Genomic DNA, 21,832 nt, shown 5'->3' on the forward strand with positions numbered 1-21,832 from the left:
AACGATTGTATAAAGACTTACTAGATATTATGTGCCCAGTGCCTTTGTACCGAGCTCTGTATAATCATCATCATCATCATCATCAGCCTGGTTACGCCCACTGCAGGGCAAAGGCCTCTCCCATACTTTTCCAACAACCCCGGTCATGTACTAATTGTGGCCATGCCGTCCCTGCAAACTTCTTAATCTCATCCGCCCACCTAACTTTCTGCCGCCCCCTGCTACGCTTCCCTTCCCTTGGGATCCAGTCCGTAACCCTCTGTATAAGTTAGGACTCTGTTAGGACTCTGAGTTAGGACTCTGTATAAGTTAGGACGCAAGAAGGATGTATTGAACCTGGTGAAAAAGATGCCTGTGAAGGCGACCACTAAATCACTTTCCTTTTGTTTGCACAGTGGTACGCTCCCTGTCAAGCGGTGGCTCCAAGAGAAAGGATTCTTCCTTCCTTGGGGCGTCAACTACAACATTTGCCAAAAGCCTGAAACAATAGAGCATGTATTTCTAGAATGCTGGGATTCAGTATTTCTGTGGGACATTCTCCAGCGAACAATTACGAAGGAATTACCGTTAACCATTTTGGTATTAAGTTCTTGCCGTTAACTGACCTAGAGGGCGTGCCGTGTGATATGGCGATGCTCCTCTGTATGCACAGCGTGTGGAAGACTAGGATGGCTGCAAGAAATGAGGAGGTGAATCCAAGACCAGCCAGGGCTATTTAATTGAAAATATTATTTATGTGCGCGAAGTGATCAAAACCCAAACAGAGCCACCATGCTGGCTGCCTATCCTTGACCAGCTAGCAACGATTAAGCATGTTTAATCAACCAATACATTTGAATGTTCAGCGGTTTCTTTTTTTGACATCACAGCCTTGATTGAATTCAGAGATTGAATTCATGCCTTGCATATCAGTAGATGTACATTTCTCAAAACAGGAAATAAAGAAAAAGAAAGCCAGGTTAGCTCAGGACAGTCTGCTTCCGGCAGCCGAGCTGTACGGACGTGTGGATCATGGGCTCCGAAGGAGCGGCTTTTGCGGCCACCGGCCGCGTAACAGGCTAATCGACGATAACGAGGAAGCGAGCTACCAGTTTATTTTGCCACCACTGCCCAGGGGATCTGTCGTGAAAAACAGCGTGTTTTTGCATGGCGACGTGCGAGCGAGGCCCTATAGGGTCGAAGACTTTCGGAATGCGCTCGCCCTGACTGGATTGGTGCCGGAGGTCGTGGCCCTAGGAGCCTACCAGATCAACCACGTATGGGCAGTCACCTTCTCCAGTGGCGAGACAACGAAAAGGATGCTGGCGTTGAAAGAGCTCAACGTGAAGGGGCGCCGCTGCGTAATCGTCGACCCTCAAGACCAACAGGTACGCCTCCGCCTTCATTGGCTCCTGTATTGGGTGGCTGACGAAGATATAAAGGCAGCGCTGGCGGCCTTTGGCAAGGTCGTGGAAGTGACGAGAGAACGATGGCGGGTCAGAGGAGTAGGCGACAAGGACTCAACATCTCGGGCCGTTCTGCTGAAGTTGAAGAGCGGGATGAAAGTCCATGACCTCTCGCACCAAATCCGAGTTGCCGGTGAACTGGCCCTTGTCGTAGCGCCTGGACGGCCGATGCAGTGCCTACGATGCCAGGGTGTCGGACACGTCCGTCGCGAGTGCAAGGTGCCGCGTTGCGCGCGATGTCACAGCTTCGGACACTCCGAAGATAAGTGCGTGCGTACGTACGCTGCAGCTGTGGGGCCACGAGCGAACGAGGTCGTCGCGCAAATGACGATGGATGCTGCTGAAGCCGGGTACGCCGCCAAGGGGGCTGGTGACAAGGAGAGCGCCAGCAATGCAGAGGCGACATCGGAGGCAACGAAAGGTGTATTCGTTACCCACGAAAAGAAAGACGGGGCCACGATGGGTCCTGCAGAAGAGTATCAGAAAGGCAAGAAAAACTGCGTTGTGGTTAATCAGGCCGTAGGCGAGGCAGTAGGTGGGGATCCGCCCCCAAGCATCGACCCTATGGATACGAGCGGCAACGCTACCTTTAAGAGGCCGCTAGATGCTACCGACGGGAATGCAACTGCAAAGAAGCACGCCGATGGGCCGCCTGCAAAGACATCGGTGGTAAGAAGGAGCGGTTTCAAGCCCTCTTCAAACATTCATCGTGATAGCAAGGCCGGCAACAAGCCACAGCCGTCTGCGGACCACACCAGATCACTGGGCAGTCCCAAAGGCGTCTAGCCGCTGGCTAGACGTTGTGGTGAGCATTGTGCTCCGGGCCTCTCTCACTTTCCCGTATTAGCAATGGCAACCCACCCTACGCTTAGCTTAGGCACGCTAAACATGAGAGGTCTGGCCGCCAAGCGTAAACAAAGCCAAGTGTACCGGATGATGGTGGACCCAGACCTCGATGTTCTGGCCGTGCTGGAGACAAAGGTCGAAGGGGAGGAGGAGACACGGGGCATGGTGCTAAGGTTCACGTCTTTGTATTACGCGGCAGTGAGCCATGCTAAAGGAACGTCGGCGGGCGTTATTTTATTTATTAGGAAACTGCCTGGGGCTATCTATTGAAAATTATTATTCGTGACCTTCAGGCAGATTAGTGTATGCTGACTTTACTGTTGGTGATGATTCCTGGCGTTTTTTGTGTGTATATGCACCAAATGTCTGTGAAGAGCGCACTATCTTTTTTGAAACCTTAACACATTTGCCTGAATAGAAAAATGATTATTATGGGGAACTTTAATTGTGTACTAACAGATCGAGATAGAACCGGCCGGAGAACAAATGACAAAAGCTGTCATGTCCTTACAGAATTATTATCTGAGTGCGACTTAGATGACGTGGCAGACAACCTGGTTGGAACACGCGAGGTTCAATATACGCACTTTCAGGGCAATAGTCACGCCCGTCTAGACAGAATGTACATTTCACTAGAAGTAATACTCCTATGTCACAGCTACGGCGTCGTGCCTCTTTCATTTACTGATCATTGTTTGGTCAAGACATCTGTTGGACGTAAAGGAAAACGCAACACATTCACGTGGGAAATGTGGAAAATGAATTCCAAATTGTTAAAGGATTAGATTTTTCTCAGCAATGTACAGGATCATTTGAAGGAACTAGAAAATAACGTTGCGCAAGTCACCTAAAAGTGGGAAAATTTTAAACAACAAACTAAACTAGCCGCAATCCATCGCTCTTGTAAAATAAAGTATGAAGACAAAGCTAAAGAGAAAGAACTAAGGACGGTGTTGGAAAAATTAACGACCTTAGAGTGCAGCCAACCGGTCGCATACAAAGACGATCTGCGCAGTATAAAAGCGAAATTGGAGCTATGCGACGAAGAATGATATCGGGGAGCGATTATACGCGCAAGGGCAGAGGCACTGACAGCAGATGAGGCGCCAACTAAACGCGCGCTCGGTCTTCAGAAGAGGCATGCACGGCGTAATCACATAGATGTAATTGACGTAGATAATCGCGAACTAACCGACTGTGAGGACATAGCGCAAACGTTTTTCCAGCACTTTCAACAACTTTTTTCATCGAGTACTGTTGACGTAGATGCCTTTAGAGTGATGTTTTTGGGACGCATGCAGCAACTCAGGGACGAGACGAAGAACGGACTAGACGCACCGATATCAGCACATGAAATTGACAAGGCAATTGATAATTTAAAAACAGGAAAATCGCCCGGCCCGGATGGCATTTGTGCCGCTTTTTATAAACAGTTTAAATCAGAATTATCACCTCTGCTCGCTGACGTCTTTAGCGAAGTGTATGAAGTAAACGCATTGCCATATTCTTTCGGGGAAGCGCACACTGGTGCTCATACCTAACACCGATGAGCCGGCGAAACTAAGACATGTAACATCCTACAGATCAATATCACTTACCAACAATGATTATAAGGTATTCATGAAGATAATTGCTGGCAGGTTACAATCAGTAATGGAAACCATTGTAGGTAGGCACAAAACATGCGGTATCAAGGGACGTACCATTAGCACTAACATACACATAATGAGATCAATTCTGGAATGTTGTGATGCATTGAGGTCGCGAGTTGCTGTTCTCCAACTTGATTTGGAGAAAGCTTTTGACTGTGTTGCGCATGTTAGTTTACTTGCCATTCTGAAGCATATAAACGTCGGGTCCATAATTACTTACGGGATAGCCATGGCGTACCGGAACGGCACTACTAAGCTTATAATTAACAAGTCATTGGGGGCCCCCATCAGCATTCAACGTTCCGTACGTCAGGGCTGCCCAGCCAGCCCACTTCTGTTCTGTATTTATCTGGAGTCCTTATGCTTGGCACTGATTGAAAACAAATGTATTCATGGGTTTACGATGGAAGCGTCAGAAGTCAAAGTCCTAGCCTATGCGGATGACGTAGCCGTGTGTTGCAAAGCCAAGGAGAGCGTTTTGCAAACCATAAATGTTAAAAAATTTGGTAATCACTGGAAGCAGAGTTAACTGGAGCAAGTGCCTAGGTATTTGGCATGGGGAGTGGCCTAAGGCCCCCGCTATATTTGCCAATGTCACATGCATCTATCTGTAATGTCTTTTTGATTTCGAAGCTGTGGTATGTCATGAATGTGCTGTGTGCCACACGAACAGCTATTCAAAAAATGCATCGTGTTTTTGCTGTTTCTACTTGGGCGTCCACCTGGGAAAGAACCAGCCGAACTAACCTGTTTGTTTCCGTTAAAAGCGGAGGTCTTGGCCTGGCGCATCTTTTCTTGCGTCAAGTGGTCTCACGATTTATGTTTTTGCGTGATCAGAGTGATCCCTTTCTAAGAACTGTTATGCAAGTGCCCCTACAGAGACTGCTCCCTGGAAGGGTAGTCTCCTGTGATAAATGTGTGGTGCTGTGACAGGATACTTGCGCGAGGTTGTTCTTTCGTGCAAGATGTTGGAAGTACGTTTCAGCCCTGAATACTTATGTAATGTTAATAAAAAAATACTGTACAAAGCGCTGGTTGACGTGATGTTGCCGGTACCCATTTATCGGACACCACACTTTGGAGGCCCAGGCCAAGGTATATTTAAAAGAGTTAAGAATATGCCCGTTAGACCTGGGGTCAAAAACTTCTTTTTAAACTGCATTCCGGTACGCTGCCTGTAAAAACCTGGCTGCATGATAAGGGGCTATTCGTGCCATGGACAACAAACTGCTTCTTATGCAGGAAGCCCGAGAAAGTGGAACATGTTTTCCTAGAATGCTGGGATCCAATTTTTTATTGGGATGTCATTCAGAGGACGATTAAACAGGAACTCCCTTTAAATCCTTACGGCATCCGGTACTTAGCAGTTGAAAGTGAAGAAGTGCCCTACGATTTAATTATGCTTCTTGGCCTCCACAGTTTGTGGAAAACGCGAATGCAGGTGCGACATGCAGACATAAATACAAGTTCCACACGTGAAAAGTTCATCGAAAGTGTTGTTTATCTTGGAGAATGTTTCAGAGTTCAGACTGATCTACCAGAGTAGATGTCACTGCTTGATGATTTAGCACAAATGAAAAGATTTTAGCACTACTCGCCTCAGCCCATGTGTGGCTGAATAGTTTTATCATATGTTACTTTGTATTATACGTCCAAGATGGCAATAAAGAAAAAAGAAGTTATTTTAAGGAAGTGATCGACAGTGTGCGTTTCCTTTCAGTTCGTTTTTCAAACGATTATCTGTGTCACGTGAAAAAGAAAATACTGTATAAAGATGGGTGCGACATTGTGTTCCCAGTGCCTTTATACACAGCCAAATACAGTGGAGGGCCAGGACAGGACGCCCTAAAACGAGTGAAACGTATGCAGGTGCCACCAGGTGTAAAAACCTTCTTTTTAAAGCTCCACACGGGAACGCTCTCTGTGAAAACATTTGTGGAAGAACGAGGCTGTCTTGTGCCGTGGGGATCACACTGCTTGATCTGCAAGAAGCCGGAGAACATAGATCATGTTTTTTTGCATTGCTGGGTGGCGGTTTTCTTATGGGACGTGTTAAAGCGAACGCTCAAGAAGGAGTTACCGGTGGACCCCCAAGGGATCGGCTATCTGCCAATTAAAGATGAAGACGGAGTGCCGTAAGATTTTAATGTGTTGAATGCTCTCCACTGCATATGGCGGGCTCGCATGGCCGGGTACCACTGTGACGCCGACGCTCGGCCAGCGCGTATATATTTCAGAGAGTGTATGTCCCTATTTGTTGAACTGCAGAAAATGCAACGGTGTGTACCGGATTGGCTATCGAGGCCCGAAGCTCTGACAGTCATGAAGAAATTTCAATTTGACAACGTCAGTCCTATGAGGATGGACGGCTTTGTTGCGCTTTCTTTCCTTTTTTTTCTTTTTTTCCTTGCCTTCTTTATCCCTTTGCCAGAGGCTTGCATTTGTGTCATGAATGTGAAATTGATTTGTGCAATGTTATATTGAAAACCGGTAATAAATTAAAAAAACTGCCTCGTAACTCAGGTGGTAGAGCGGTTGTCGCGGAAAACCGGTGGTCCCGGGTTCGAGCTCTGGATCAGGACGAATTAACTGAACTGCGCAATTTCTGCGAACATGTGGATGTCTGATTTTCCTTTTAAAATTTACTTCCCCGAAGTTGCGCGTTTCCGTAGAACTATTAGGCCAAACTCTTGCCTTTGCTTTCAGTGCTTGGGCAATTCAGCTTCGCCTTGCCAGTTCCTAACCGCCTCGTAACTGATATGGTACAGCGCCTGTCGCGGAAAGGCGGTGGTCCTGGGTTCGAGCCCCGGACCAGGACGAGTTTTCTTCAAATGCGATGCTTTTCCTTCGACGAACCCGTATGGGTTTCCTTTGTAGCAACTGCTACGAATAGATAGATGTCTGATTTTCTAATAAATAATTACTTCTCTCCGGGTTGCGGGAATCCGCAGAACAGTTAGGTCAAACTCTTGCCTTTACTTGTGATTGTTGACAAATTCTATTGTGCCCTGCCATCTGTTAGCTGCCTGATTTGCTCACGCGGTACAGCGTCTGGCCCGAAAAAATGGTGGTCCCGGGTTCGAGCCCCGGACCAGGACGAATTTTTGTACAACTCCGATGCTTTATATTCGAGGAAACCGTATGTTTTTCCTTTCTAACAATTGCTGCGAACAGCTGGATGCGTGATTTTCTCTTAAACAATTACTTCTCTCCAGGTTGTAGGAATCCGCAGAACTATGAGGTCAAGCTGGTGACTTGTAATTGTCAAATTCTACTATTCCCTGCCATCGGTTCGCCACCTGATTAGCTCAGATCGTGGATCGGCTGTCCCGGAAAGGCGGTGGCCCAGGATTCGAGCCTGGGACCAGGAGGAATTGTTCTACTGTGATGCTTTCCGTTCAAAGAACCCTTATGGGTTTCCGTTGTAGGAATTGCTGCGAACAGGTGTATGTCTGATTTTCGCTTTATTAATTACTCCTCTCCATGTGGCGGGTTTCCGCAGAATAATTGCACAAACTGTTGCTTTGCTTGTGATTGCTGACAAATTCTACTGCGCCCTGCCATCTGATAGCTGCCTGATTAGCTCACTTGGTGTAGCGGCTGTCCCGGAAAGGCGGTGGTTCCGAGTTCATTCCCGGGCCAGAACCAATTTTTCTTCAACTGCGAAGCTTTTCATTCGAGGAACCCGTATGAAGTTCTTTTGTAGCAATTACTGCAAGCCGGTGGATGTCTGATTGTTCCTTCATTAATTACGTATCTCCGCATTCCGCGTTTATGGAGAACTATTACCACAAGCTCTTCCCTTTGTTTGTAATTGTTGACAAATTCGAATGTGCCCTGCCATCTCATAGCCACCTGATTGGTAGAGCGGCTGTCCGGGAAAGGTGGTGGTCCAGGGTTCGAGCCCCGGACTAGGAAGAATTTTTCTTCAATAGCGATGCTTTTCATTCGAGGAGCCCGCACGGCTTTCCCGTGTAGCAATTGCTGCGAACAGGTAGATGTCTGATTTTCCTTTTAAAATTTAGTTCTCCCACGTTGCGAGTTTCCATAGAGCTATTTGGTCAAACCCTCGCCTTTGCTTCTAATGGTTGGGTAATTCAGCACCGCCTTGCCATTTGCTAACCTCCTAGTAATGGAGATGGTAGAGCGGCTGTCGCGGGAAGTCGTTGGGCCCGAGTTCGAGCCCTGGACCAGGACGAATTTTTATTCAACTGCGATGCTTTTCATTCGAGGAACCCGTATGCGTTTCCTTTGTAGCACTTGCTGCGAATAGATGGATGTCTGATTTTCTCTTAAATAATTGCTTCTCTCAACGTTGCTCGTTTCCGCAGAATTATTACCTCAAACTCTTGTCTTTGCTTGTAATTGTTGACCAATTCGACTGTGGCCTGCCACCTGCTAGCCGCCTGATTAGCTGAGATGGTGGATCGGCTAACCCGTAAAAGCGGTGGACCCGGGTTCGAGCCCTGAACCAGTACAAATTTTTCTTCAACCGCGATGCTTTTCATTCGAGGAACCCGCGTTGCTTTCCTTTGTAGCAATTGCTGCGAAAAGGTGGTTGTCCGATTTTTCTCATAATAGTTACTTCTCTCCATTTTTTGGGTTCTCGTAGAACTATTAGGTCAAACCCTTGCCTTTGCTTACAGGGTTTGGGTAATCGAGCTCCATCTTGCCACTTCTAACCGCCTCGTAACTAAGATGGTGGATCAGCTAAACCGTAAAGGCGGTGGTCCCGGTTTTAAGCCCCGAACCAGGACGAATGCTTCCTCAACCGCGGTGCTTTTCATTCGAGGAACCCTCAAGGGTTTCCTTTGTAGCAATTGCAGCGAAAAGGTGGCAGTCCATTTTCCCCTTAATAACTACTTGTCTCCATTTTGCGAGTTCTTGTAGAACTATTAGGTCAAACCCTTGCCTTTGCTTCCAGTGGATGGGTAACTCAGCTTCGTCTTGTCACTTGCTAACCGCCTCGTAACGAAGATTGTAGAGCGGCAGCTGCGGAATGGCGGTGGTCTCTGGTTCGAGCCCTGGACCAGGGCGAATTTTTCTTCAACTGCGATGCTTTTCATTCGAAGAACCCGTATGATTTTCCTTTTTAGCAATTGCTGCGAACAGGCGGATGTCTGATTTTCTTTTAAATATTCGCTTCTCTCCACGTTCGGCGTTTCCGCAAAGCTATTGGCACAAACTCTTGCCTGTGCATGTAAGTGTTGACAAATTCGACTGGGCCCTACCACCTGCAAGCCGCCTGATTATCTCAGAGGGCGGATCGGCTAAACCGTAAAGGCGGTGGTGCTGGTTTCGAGCCCTGAACCAGGACAAATTTTTCTTCAACCGCGATGCTTTTCGTTCTAGGGACCCGCATGGGCTTCCTTTGTAGTAATTCCTGCGAACAGGTGCATGTTCGATTTTCCTTTTATTATTTAATTCTCTACACGTTGCAGGTTTCTGAAGAATTATTAGGTCAAACCCTTGCCTTTGCTTCCAGTGGTTCGGTAACTCATCTTCGCCTTGCTACTTCCAAAGCACATCATATCTGAGATAGTAGAGCCGCTGTTGCGGAAAGGCGGTGATCCCCGGTTCCAGCCCTGAACCAGGACGAATTTTTCATCAACCGCGATGCTTTTCATTCGGGGAACCCGCATTGGTTTCTTTTGTAGCAATTGCTGCGAAAACGTGGATGTGCGATTTTCCTATTAATAGTTGCTTCTCTCCATTTTGCGGGTTTTCGTAGAACTAACAGATCAAACCCTTGCCTTTGCTTCCAGTGGTTGGGTAATTCAGCTTCGTCTTGCCACTTGCTATCCGCGTCGTAACTAAGATGGTATAGCGGCAGCCGTGCAAAGTCGGTGGTCCCGGGTTGGCGCCTTGGACCAGGAAGAATTTTGTTCAACTGTGATGCTTTTCATTGGAGGAAACCGTATGACTTTCCTTTTTAGCAATTGCTGCGAAAAGGTGGATGTCCGATTTTCCTCTGAATAATTATTTCTCTCCATTTTGCGGGTTTTCACAGAACTATTAGGTCAAACCCTTGCCTTTGCTTCCAGGGGTTGGGTAATAGAACTTCCTCTTGCCACTTGCTAACCGCCTTGTAACTAAGATGGCAGAGCGTCTGTTGCGCAAAGGCGGTAGTCCCGGGTACGAGTCCTGGATCTGGACGAATTTTGTTCAACTGTAATAATGCTTATCATTCCAGGAACCCGCAGGACTTTCCTTTGAAGCAATTCCTGTGTTTAGGTGGATATCTGATTTTCTTTTTAATATTGACTTCTCTCCACGTTGCGGGTTTCCGTAGACCTATTAGGTCAAACTCTTGCCTTGGCTTCCAGGGGTTGGGTAATATAGCTTAGTCTTGCCACTTGCTAACGGCCTCGTACCTAAGATGGCAGAGCGTCTGTCGCGGAAAGGCTGTAGTCGCTGTTTGAGCCCTGGACCAGCACCAATTTAGTTCAACTGTGATGCTTTTCCTTCAGAAACCCGTATCACTTTCCTTTGTCGCAATTACTGCGTGCAGGTGGATGTCTGATTTTCCTTTTAATATTTATTTCTTTCCACGTTGTTGGCTTGCACTGAACCATCACTTCAGACACTTGCGTTTTCTACGAGTAGTTGGCAAAATCAGCTTAGCACTGCCACTTTCAAAGCACCTCCTGACATAGAAGATCGGCTGCTACGGAAATACGGTGGTGCCGGCTTCAAGACCAGAACAAGGACCAATTTTTCTTTAGCTGCGATGCTTTTCATTCGAGGAACCAGTATGAGTTTCCTGTGCAGCAATTGCTGCGAACAGGTGGATGTCTAATTTTTCCTCTAATAATTTCTTCTCTCCACTTTGCTGGTTTCTGCAAAGCTATTACCACAAAGTATTGCCTTTGCTTGTAATTGTTGACAAATTCGACTGTGCCCTGCCACCTGCAAGCCGCCTGATTATCTCAGAGGGCGGATCGGCTAAACCGTAAAGGCGGGGGCCCCGGTTTCGAACACTGAACCAGGACGAATTTTTCTTCAACCGCGATGCCTTTCATTCGAGGAACCAGCATGGGCTTCTTGTGTAGCAATTGCTCCGAAAAGGTGGATGTTCGATTTTCCTCTTAATAATTACTTCTCTCTATTTTGCGGGCTTTCGTAGACCTATTAGGTAAATCTCTTGCCTTTGCTTTCAGTGGTTGGGTAGCTAAGCTTCGTCTTGCCACTTACTATGCGCATCGTAACTAATATGTTAGAGTGGCAGCCGCGGAAAGGCGGTCGTCCCGGGTTCGAGCCTTCGACCAGGAACAATTTTGTTAGTATGTGATTCTTTTCATTCGAGGAGCCCGTATGACTTTCCTTTTTAGCAATTGCTGCGAACACGTGGATGTCTGATTTTCCTTTTAATATTTACGTCTTTCCATGTTGTGGGCTTCCGCTGAAACATTACTTCAAACACTTGCCTTTTCTTCCAGTAGTTCTTCCAGGTACCGCCTCGTACCTTATGTGGCATAGCGGCTGTCGCGGAAAGGCGGTGGTCCCGGGTTCGAGCCCCGGACCAGGACCAATTTTTGGTCAAATGCGGTGCTTCTAATTCGAGGAACCACTACCGGTTTCCTTTTTCGCAATTGCTTCGCACAGGTGGATGTCTTATCTTCGCTTTAATAATTACTTCTCTCTATTTTGCGGGTTTCCGTAGAAGTTTAAGACAAACTCTTGCCTTTGCTTTCAGTAGTTGGGTAATTCAGCTTTGCCTTGCCACTTGCTAACCGCCTCGTAACTGAGATTGTAGAGGGGCGGCCGCAGAAAGAAGGTGGTCCCGTATTCGAGCCCTGGACCAGGACGAATTTTGTCCAACTGTGATGCTTTTCATTCGAGAAACCAGTATGACTTTCCTTTGTAGCAACTGCGGCGTACAGGTGGATGTTTAATTTTCCCTTTAGTATTTACTTCATTCCACGTTGGGGGCTTCCGCTCAACCATTACATCTAACACTTGCCTTTTCTTCCAGTAATTGGTAAATTCAGCTTAGCCCTGCCACTTGCTAACCGCCTCCTGACATGTTAGAGCGGCTGTCCCGTAAAGACAGCGGTCCCGGGTTTGAGCCCCGGACCAGGACAGTTTTCTTATTCTACTGCGATGCTTTTATTTCGAGGAACACGTATGGGTTTCCTTTGCAGTAATTGCAGCGAACAGGTGGATGTCTGATTTTCCTTTAAATATTGCTACGGAACAGCCGCCACTGTGTGGCTGCACTGAGGAGGACGAAGACGACGTGTGTGCCGGCTTGATAGCGTCGCCATTTTGGCCTCCATGAGATTCCCTGTAAATAAATTGTAAATAGTATTCGCCTTCAGCTTCACGTAAAATTAAATTGGTGGAGGTGGACGTTCCCCGTACCCGTCATGGAGCTTCGCAGCGGTCACAACTGCGACAATGCAACTTCGGCTCCCGCTGGCGGCACTTCATCTACCCAAGCGTCTCCGCCAGCAGCCCCGACCTTCGTCGCCGTTTCCCCACCTCGGGATCCTGGTGTTTTCAACGCAGTCGGCAGTCCTGATGTTGACGGCTGGCTCCACTTATACGAACGTGTCAGCACCAGTCACACGTGGGACCGACTATTATGCTTGCCAACGTACTTTTCTACCTCGACGGAACTCCATTGGTGTGGTTCCAGACTCACGAAGAGGAGATCTCGAGCTGGGATCTCTTCAAAGACAAGCTAGGCGACCTTTTTGGCAATCCATTTGGTCGACAAGTCAATGCAAAGAAAGCCCCTGCCACACGTGTACAGACGTCGACCGAGTCCTACGTGTCGTACATTCTCGAGGTCTTGGCCCTTTGTGCCAAGGCTGACGCGAACATGACTGAGGACGATAAGGTTAGTCATGCCCCCAAAGGCATTGCGGACGACGCGTTAAATTTACTGGTGTTTACGAACGTCACCAGTATCGATACCATCCTCAAGGAGTGCCGCCGTCTCGAGCATGCTAAAAGCCGCCGGGTATCCCAGCACATCACGCGACTTCCCAACACAGCTGCTATGTCATCCTGCGACGACCTTTTCCACCAGCCGTCGCGATGTGACAACTTGACCCCCATCATTCGTCGTGAGGTACAAGCGGCACAACCGGCAGCCCCTTCATTCCCGTTACCTGATCATTCTCCGGTGACAATCTCCTTGACCCAGGCCGTCGTCCGTGAAGAGTTGCCCTACGTCGGCCTGCAATCCATTCGTTCCGTACGCTCGGGACCTTTGTCTCCACGCACGTCCCCACCGCGCTCTTCTTACTCCTCCTATGGACAGCGCAACCCCTCCGAATGGCGAACCGTGGACGACAAGCCGATCTGTTTTATTTGCCGACGCATTCGACATGTCGCTCGCCACTGCCGCAGCCGCTGGACTTCTCCGACGTGCTACTATCCTGATTACCCCCAGCGCCCCTCTAGCGCATCCTTTTCCTTCGTCCCTTCTCCGCCCGCTCCATCATCTGACCCGGCGATACCTTTGACACGACCCCGCTACTCCGGCTCGCCTTCTCCGTCCCGTCGTCAATCTCGTTCGCCCCCGTCATGCCGTGCTCCTTCTCCGACCTACTGGCCGCACCCCTGGCCGGAAAACTGGACAGTGCAGCTTCTGGACGTGAAGCTGCATTGACGAAATTGGCACGAAACCCTCGCTTCACCTTACCCACGAACACGGAGTAAGACATATAGGAGGTGAAACTCCCGTCAGCGCGAGCGAGCGCGGGCGACCAGATAAAGTCACAATTGTTGCATGCGCCGACGCTACCCTATGCAGTGGCGGCACCATGCGGCGCGTCGTAGAAGCCGCAGCGGAAAAAAAAACAGCGCCCGGCAGGCGGCTCGGCGGCTCCGGCGCTCGCTCCGGCGGCGCCCGCTCAAAGCAGACGACAAGCAGACGACACGGGTGTTTGCTTCAGCGGGCACGCCGTAACGTTGTATTTGTACGCCCTTCAGTCAAACAACAACAGTTTTTGTCGGTGTCGGTTCGAGGGCCGCAATACTAACAGCGCTGCTACGCGCAGTGCGACCTCCTTCAGAATTTGCTAGACTAAGATGGGACGCAGGTGTTTTGTTGAAAATTGCAAAAGCGGTTACAAGTGTCGCAGGGAGAAGGTGAGCTTCTTCAAGGTACCGAATGATCCTGCGCGTCTGCAAGCATGGGCTGCGGCAGTTCCTGGGGGCGGCCGTCAGCTCACGTCGAGACATTACGCCTTCGAGAAGCATTTCACGAGCAATATGATGAGACGTGATAAGTACTACGGTGAGCTTGGAGGCGAGGTAATTCTTGACCACCCGAAGAAACCTGGACTGCGTCCAGAGGCTGTTCCCTGCATCTTTCTTCCGTCTTCGGCAACATTGAGATCTTCGAAAAGGAAGCGGACTCCCCGGGAAGCGTCATGTCATGCCACCAAAGCACCAAAAATGAGTGTATGCGACAAGCCGGGAACATCAACGGCGGGGAACGTCAGCGATGTTGACACAGCGGGTGAGGCCCAGGGGCATGACGAACATCAGCTTTCTTTGCATTCACGCGACGACCTTCTTCCATGTACCAGTACCAGCAGCTCCGACATGTGCGCCTCAGAAAAGCAGAGCAAAGCTACCACCATTCCTGCGACTGACGTGCAGTCATGCGGTTCCTCGTCTGAACAATGCTTGCTTCACAAACTCATGAAAGAGAAGCCTCTCAGGTTGCCGAGCCCAGCATGGAATCGCCATGAAATAAGTATGGAAGGCGTCGAAAGTATTTGTTTCGCGAAACTCAGGAAAGCTTCAGCAACTTCACCACCTACTATGATCAAGAGTTTAGAGCTAACAGTGTGTGGAGAGGGGCTGAAAGTAAGCCAATATGTTTTCGAGCGCGAAGTGAGCAGTAAGGTGTTCAAAGTTCCTAGCCTCCATGACGTCCCAGGCATCACTGAATTGCTTGCCACGTTTCATAAAAGCGTTGTCTGCGACGGGGGTCCTGCAAAGAGCAAGTTTCTTGGTATCCAATTAGAATGCGCCACAGTTGACAAACTCGGATTCTGGAGGCATAAAAATTGTTCCCTGCTTCTTGATGCGTCTGAAACGCAATGCGGATCATGCAAATTCTTAGACAACACGCTGCGTGTTCACAAAGCGCGGAAAGAAAAAGGAGCGAAAGGGATACGCATACGACTTCCGGTGACTCCTTTAAAGAGACCAAAGTTGGAAGCATTGCGAAGGCAGCGTATTGCCTCCTACCGCTCAAAGTTAAGGCTTTTGAAAAGACAGAAGGAACTCATCGATGAACTACTCAAGTACAAAGAGCAAGTTCAAGACCTAAAAGACAACGAAGTGGAAGATCTGGCAAAGAAAGCGGGGCTCCCAGAAACGCACCATATGTTGTTAACGGAGTGCATAGCTGCTGCGAAAGCTACATGAAAACAGGGAAGGCGTTACACGGACAACTGGCTGCTACTGTGCCTACTGCTGCACATTCGTTCGCCATCAAGCTACAGGTTTCTTCGGGAAAGCGACATATTGCCTTTGCCGTGTGTTAGAACCGTGAGGAAATACATTGCTACCGTAGGGCTGAAATGTGGTTTCGACTTGGATTTCTTCGCAGCACTGAAACAGAAATTAGAAGTGAAATCTAACTTTCACGAGGTGCAGGTGAGGGAAAGAAAATGTGTACACTCGAAAACGCTGACCTACATTGGCCTCGTTGACTACGGTGAGGGTAGAGGTGAAACGTCTGCGCTGGCCAACCACGGACTTGTGTTTATGTTTTGTCCTTTCGGAGAAAATTATGCACAACCTATCGGGGTGTTTGCATCAAGGGGAGTGACAAAGGGAACTGTTCTGAGCCAGTTGGTGCTGCAAGCGATAGTGATGTTGGAAAACGCAGGCGCAATTGTTGACGGCATCGTATGTGATGGCGCTAGTACCAACAGGAAAATGTGGACTCAGCTTGGTGTCAGTGGAAAACTGGACACAGCCAAGCACTTCTTTCAGCACCCGATGTATGAAGACAGAAAGGTGTACGTATTTTCCGACGTACCGCACCTCTTTAAGTGCATTAGAAATAGACTATTAAAACAGCGTTTGCTCAAAGTAAAAGGAGAGTGGGTGAAATGGTGGTTCTATGTAGCTGTCCACAAAGAAGATCTGAAGAATGCCGGTGGCTTGAAGGTACGCCCCAAGATAACAAGCCGCCACGTACAACCCTGAAACATGGACCTCATGCGTGTCAAACTCGCAACGCAGGTCTTCAGCCGATCCATGGCTTCAGCCATCAAGTACTACAGCGAGCGGAACGTGTTCAACGCACTGGAGGCGGCGGGTACTGTGGATTTTACAGAACGTGTCAATGACCTATTTGACGCAATGAACAGGCGACACCCCGGAGACGCCGTGCGAAAAGAAGGCAAAGTCATTCTTGTGATGAAGGAGTCCCTAAAATGGCTCAACGACTGGGAACGCGATCTCAACTCTGGTGTTATCATGAAAGAAATGTTCCTGACTCCATCAACAGCCGAAGGCCTCCGAGTTTCCATCTTATCTACGTTAGACCTGACAGAATATCTGCTAAACGCATGCGGCTTCAAATACGTTCTTACTGCAAAATTCAATCAAGACCCTCTAGAACGATTTTTCGGAAAATTCCGACAGGCAGCCGGTGAAAACGACCACCCGGACATGCCAACGTGCCTTCAGCTGTACAGAATGCTCGCTGTGTACAGTCTGCTGAAACCGCCTAAGCTCGGCAACTGCGAAGCGCGAGAGGAAGCGCCTGTTATTGATTTTGCTGCCTTCAGAGCTGCACACAAGAACAAGAAATCCGACAGGTCTAACATAGACATGCTCAAGGCAAAGCTCGACGGGCTCATTGAAACTGAAGAATGGGACTGTGACGACATCGTTCGACATGACTACCGCAGTGCCGATGTTGTCGACGCCATCCTGTACTATGTAACAGGGTTCGTCAGCCGAAAAATGACGAAGTTGCTTCCCTGCGCAAAATGCAGGCAGTCTCTCTCAATCACAACCACGAGTAGGCCAGAGGCAGCGCTGACGCACTGCAAGACACGAGGTGGTCTCACTCACCCCAACTCACAATTATACGAAATGCTTCGCTGTGCTGAAAATTTCTTTTCGAAGAGCATGGACGACTGCGATGTGTTCTGGAGCACCATTGAGCACGTTCTTGACAATTTCGCACTGACCTTTCCATGCCACGAGCACAAGAATGAGGCCATTGCAAAGATACTGCAGTATTACGTCGCTATGCGCATGCGACAACACTGCCTCTGCGAAGCCAGGAACACTGTGAAAGTCTCGCAAGAGAAAAAAAAAGCTATTGAGGCTGTGCGCTAACTGAGTGCTTGTGCTACTATTCACATTTGTGAGTGAACCTCCGTGTGTGTGCGGATGTGTCTGTCGTGTGACTTATGCGTGTGGTTAATAACGTTTATTTAAAGCACGGAGTAAGACATATAGGAGGTGAAACTCGCCGTCAGCGCGAGCGAGCGCGGGCGACCAGATAAAGTCACAGTTGTTGCATGCCCCGACGCTACCGTATACAGTGGCAGCACCATGCGGCGCGTCGTAGAAGCCGCAGCGGAAAAAAAAAAGGTCAATGGTGGCTGCCCGGCCGCGCCCAAGGGCTGAACTGAGAGATTGCAAAAAAAAAAGCAGCTCCCGGCAGGCGGCTCGGCGGCTCCGGCAGCTTCGGCCACTCAGTGGTAGAAGTGAGGCGCGCGCGTCCGAACGGGAGCAACACGCTCAACCGGTTGCCCTGGCAACCGAAACGGCGGTAATTTCTTCCCATGCCGCCAGGTGCCGCCAGCATGAAAATATATCCGCGGGCTTGTGACCTTTACTGGTCGCCGCAAACAGCGGAGTTTCCACTCCTAAATATTTCTTGCTCCGGGCCCACGAACAAGAATATTTTGGACGTTCTCGTCGACAATGTTCCTGTGTGCGCGTTGGTTGACTCCGGGGCGCATGTGCCCATTATGAGTGCTGCTCTACGCCGTCGGCTCAAGAAAGTTCTGACGCCTGCCCCGAACCGAGTTGTACAAGTGGCCGACGGAGGGACTGTCGCTATTGTTGGCATGTGTTCTGCCCGACTCACCATTGCTGAGGGACACACCGTCGTTCTCTTCACCGTCATCGAGCATTGCCCTCACGAACTCATTCTTGGTCTGGATTTTCTTGCCAATCATATTGACCTCATTGACTGTTCGGCCGGCTCACTTCGTCTTGACTTGCCTCTTCTTGCTGACCCTGTAGACCCGCCTCCAAGCCATCTGAGCTGCATGGATTTTATTCGCCTACCGCCTCACTCTGTGACACACATCGACTTGTTGTCCTCGCCAGCTGTACCTGACGGCAACTACGTGGCCGCACCAACTGCGGCCGTTATGCTTACACATGGTGTTACCGTGCCACGCACTGTGCACAAAATTACTGGCAATGGCACCTGCCTTCCACTTGTCAATTTCGCGCTAACCGCGCAAGTTCTGCTTCAGGTGATCTCCTTGGCTATAACTAGCGCTTTGCAGGATGATGAGGTCGAGCCATTCACAGTGGAAGATTGTTACAACTCAGCCCATACCGTGACGTCATCGCACAGTACTGACGTCGACATAAAGAAGATGGTTTCCTCTGACCTTACATCTGCTCAAGCTGAAGCTCTTTGCCGCGTTCTCGAAGGCTATCGCCACATTTTTTACTTTGACAATAGACCCTTAGGTCATACGTCCGTCGTGACCCAACGCATAAATACTGGCGATGCGAACCCTATTCACCGACGTCCATATCGTGTTTCTGCGTCAGAACGAGCTGTTATCCAACAGGAAGTCACAAAGATGCTTGCAAAGGACATTATCGAGCCTTTCTGCAGTCCCTGGGCATCTTCTATCGTACTTGTCAAAAAGAAGGATGGAACGTGGCGCTTTTGTGTAGATTATCGCCATCTGAACAAAATCACAAAAAAAAGGACGTGTACCCTTTGCCACGTATTTATGACGCTCTAGACTGCCTGAACGCTGCCACCTATTTTTCTTATATCGACTTACGCTCCGGCTACTGGCAGATATCCGTCGAGGACATGGACCGAGAGAAGACGGAATTTGTTACCCCTGACGGCCTTTATCAGTTCAAGGTGATGCCTTTCGGTCTCTGTGACGCGCCCGCCACCTTCGAACGAATGATGGACTCTTTCCTTCAGGGGTACAAGTGGTCCACCTGTTTGTGCTATCTGGACGACATCATCGTTTAGTCGCCCACATCGACACGCGTCTAGACCGTCTTTCAGCGATTCTTGACGTGTTCCGCCACGCCGGTCTCCAGTTGAACTCGTGAAAAAATCATTTCGCTCTCCGCCAAATCGCCGTCCTTGGACACCTCGTAGACGGCAGAGGCGTGCGACCCGATCCGGACAAAATTCGCGCCGTTACGAATTTTCCTGTTCCGAAGTCTAACAAGGACGTTGGTAGTTTCGTAGGGCTGTGCTCTTATTTCTGACGCTTTGTGAAGGATTTTGCGACCATCGCACGTCCCCTTACCGACCTCTTGAAGAAAGACGCCCCTTTTTCTTGGGGTCCTGACCATGCCGCACCTTTTTCGCAGCTGACTACTGTCCTTACCACGCCTCCAATTTTGGCCAACTTTGACCCCTCTGCCTGAACAGAAGTTCCAACTGATGCCAGTGGTCACGGCATAGGAGCAGTGTTAGCACAACGCCAGCGTGGACATGATCGCGTTATAGCCTATGCCATCCGACTTCTATCACCCGCCAAGCGCAATTATTCAATCACAGAACGCGAGTGCCTCGCTCATGTGTGGGCTGTTACGAAATTTCGTCCATACTTGTACGGACGCCCCTTCTGTGTCATCACTGATCACCACGCCCTCTGCTGGCTATCTTCGCTCAAGGACCCCACGGGATGACTCGCTCGCTGCGCGTTACGCCTGCAAGATTATACCTTCTCCCTGCTATATAAAACGGGACCCTTGCACCAGGATGCCGATTGTTTGTCCCGCTACCCCGTCGACGAACCGGCTGATGCGGACGCCATCCCTTGCGTTTTCTCTGTGTCCCAGTCGCTTCAAATCGGCAACGTGCAACGGCGCGATCCTTCATTACAAGCCCTCATCAACCGTCTGCAGTCAACTCCTGGCGACGCCTCTCTCCGGATGTTTCTCCTTAAGGAGGGGCCATTATACCACCGCAATTTTGATCCACATGGCCTTGACCGTCTGCTCACGATTCCAGCGCATCTGCGTTCGACCGTCCTCCAGTAACTTCACGATGCTCCCTTGGCTGGACACTTGGGCGTCTCGCGCACATACGACCGTGTACGCCGTCGATTCTTTTGGCCGGGTCTCGCCCGCTCCGAACGGCGCTACGTTGCCGCTTGTGTGCCCTGTCAGCGCCGGAAGAAGCCCTCCACACCTCCAGCTGGATGTCTCCACCCGATCGACATCCCACCCGAACCCTTTTTCCGTGTTGGTCTAGACGTTCTTGGGCCATTTCCTCTCTCGGGCTCCGGAAATAAACGGGTCCCCGTCGCTACCGATTCTGCTACGCGGTACGCAAGCACCAGAGCACTCCAGACAAGTTGCGCTACTGACGTTTTGGACTTTCTGCTCTATGACATCATTTTAGGGCACGGTGCTCCGCGCCAATTACTCACTAACCGTGGCCGCAGCTTTCTGTCGGCATTCGTCGAGGACATCCTCCGCTCCTCCTCGACAAAGCACAAGTTCAGCACTTCCTACTACCCACAGTCGAACGGCCTAACAGAGCGCCTTAACCGGACCATCACCGACATGCTTTCGAAGTACGTTGCGACCGAACACCACGACTGGGATCTGCACTTACCATATGTGACATTCGCGTATAATTCATCGCGTCAGGACACCGCCGGCTATTCACCATTCTACCTCCTATATGGCCGAGAATCCGTGTTGCCCTTGGACACTTTGCTGCCCTCGACCACACGTTCCGCCACTGAATACGCCCGCGACGCGATCGCACACGGCGACCACGCTGGCCAGCTCGCCCGCACCCGTCTCAAGGCCTCACAGGAGCATCAGAGATGCCTCTATTGTTGCCACCATCGTGACCTGCACTTTTCCCCGGGTTCTCTGGTGCGTCTCTGGTCGCCCGTTCGACGTATGGGCCTTTCCGAAAAGCTCCTGTCGCGCTACACTGACCCTTACCGTGTTGTACGACAAATGACCGATTTCACGTATGAAATCATCCCCGCCGATCTGTCATCGTCATCATCAGCTGCAAGTGACATCCTTCACGTGGCAAGACTAAAACCATACCACACACCTTTCACCGCGGATGTGTAGATTAAGCACCGGGACGGTGCTTCTACAGCCGGGGGCGATGCTACGGAACAGCCGCCACTGTGTGGCTGCCCTGAGGAGAAGGAAGACGACGTGTGTTCCGGCTTGATAGCGAAGCCGTTTTGGCCTCCATGAGCTTCCCTGTAATAAAATTGTAAATAGTTATCGGCTTCAGGTTCACGTAACAATATTTACTTCTCTCCACGTAGCGGGTTTCAGCAGAACAATTACGTCAAACTCTAGCCTTTGCTTCCAGTGGTTTGGGAATTCAGCTTCGCCTTGCCGCTTCCTAATCGCTTCCTGAGATGGTAGAGCGGCTGGCTCGGAAAGACGGCGGTCCCGGGTTTAAGACCCGGACCAAGACAAATTTTTTATTCTGCTGCGATGGTACAATTTCGAGGAACCTGTATGTGTTTCCGTTGTAGCAAGTGCTGCGAACAGATGGATGTCTGATTTTCTCTTAATTACTTCTCTCCCTGTTGCGGGCATCCGCAGAACTATATGGTCTAGCTCTTGACTTTCCTCGTAATTGTTGTCAAATTCGACTGTGCCCTGCCATCTCCTTGG

Source organism: Dermacentor variabilis, unplaced genomic scaffold, assembly GCF_050947875.1.
Source record: "Dermacentor variabilis isolate Ectoservices unplaced genomic scaffold, ASM5094787v1 scaffold_13, whole genome shotgun sequence".
NCBI classification, from domain to species: domain Eukaryota; kingdom Metazoa; phylum Arthropoda; class Arachnida; order Ixodida; family Ixodidae; genus Dermacentor; species Dermacentor variabilis.